At 34.6% G+C, this 743-nt stretch overlaps 1 non-coding gene across 1 annotated transcript; it reads right to left on the reverse strand.

Annotated features, from left to right (window-relative positions):
• Positions 1–255: 255 nt before the first annotated feature.
• TRNAN-AUU (transfer RNA asparagine (anticodon AUU)) lies at positions 256–329 on the reverse strand. The gene has a single exon. It is a non-coding gene; the product is annotated as a tRNA-Asn (tRNA).
• Between the last annotated feature and the right edge of the window lie 414 nt (positions 330–743).

The following is a 743-nucleotide window of genomic DNA, read 5'->3' on the forward strand; positions in this document are numbered from 1 at the left end:
TTTGTTAGCATAAAAATAAAGCCAGAAAATGAAGAGCTGTTTAATCACTCGATTGGATTTTTCTGCCAGCATATTTTTTTTCTCTGCAACCCACTGCTAAATTGTGCTTCCTAGCTGTTTTTTTTATAAAATCACTGAATCAAATCTAACTCTGATTACATCAGAGAAGGCCATGTACCCTACACCATAAGAGGGGGTTTGAAATTTTGACTTGTCTACTTAAATATCACCAAAATCTGATCACAAGTTTAATTAGGTCCCTGGGTGGGATTGAACCACCAACCTTTCGGTTAATAGCCGAACACACTAACCGATTGCGCCACAGAGACACTTTGCAAAAAGTGCCTACTGACAAAGGCTAATAAGCATACATCTAGAACGTTTCCTAGAAAAACATTAAAAAATCAATAATCTGGAGAGTTTTTGTAAGATGTTTCTTCCATCAACTAACGAATAAACACATTGGTACTTTCCCATGATGAGTGAGTGCTTCAGGATCTCTTGCACTTACATGTGCAGCAGAGTACTGCAATGGAAGCATGCTGGACCCATAACCCAGAGGTAGGCAGATTGAAACTATCCTTTGCTATATGCATTTTTTTTGTTAATTTAAGTAATCAAAACTGGGATTGATATTTTTGCTCTTTTATTTTTACTTAAAGTACAATAACTTTTACCATTTTAATTTGTTTTAATAGTATATTGACAGTATAGTTTTCTTTCAAAAATCCACTTAATTTTCT

The sequence above is a fragment of the Pseudophryne corroboree genome, unplaced genomic scaffold (genome assembly GCF_028390025.1).
Source record: "Pseudophryne corroboree isolate aPseCor3 unplaced genomic scaffold, aPseCor3.hap2 scaffold_817, whole genome shotgun sequence".
In the NCBI taxonomy this organism is placed as follows: Eukaryota; Metazoa; Chordata; class Amphibia; order Anura; family Myobatrachidae; genus Pseudophryne; species Pseudophryne corroboree.